The sequence below is a fragment of the Penaeus monodon genome, chromosome 15 (genome assembly GCF_015228065.2).
Source record: "Penaeus monodon isolate SGIC_2016 chromosome 15, NSTDA_Pmon_1, whole genome shotgun sequence".
Lineage (NCBI taxonomy): Eukaryota > Metazoa > Arthropoda > Malacostraca > Decapoda > Penaeidae > Penaeus > Penaeus monodon.
The window spans coordinates 655,956-656,160 of NC_051400.1; the positions used below are offsets into that span (position 1 = coordinate 655,956).

The window sequence follows — 205 nt, forward strand, 5'->3', positions numbered from 1 at the left end:
ATAACCAACACAGGAGAGTTATAAAAGGTAGATGCACACTCAACTGAGGTAATTCTACGCATACACACATCTTGTCCGTAATATAAAAAACAGACTCTCCAGAGTATGACTTATTTCTGACGTGGGACATACTATTGCTTAAGGTTTGCTTAAGGTCAAGGCAAAAAAAATGTAAGCAGTAAAATAACAGGGTTCTATTTTCTTG

General features: G+C 36.1%; 1 protein-coding gene across 1 annotated transcript in view; it reads right to left on the reverse strand.

The window, feature by feature from the left end:
- LOC119581608 (microfibril-associated glycoprotein 4-like) overlaps positions 1-205 on the reverse strand; it is a 5,269-nt gene that overhangs the window by 1,357 nt on the left and 3,707 nt on the right. The gene's annotated exons all lie outside the window — the stretch shown is intronic.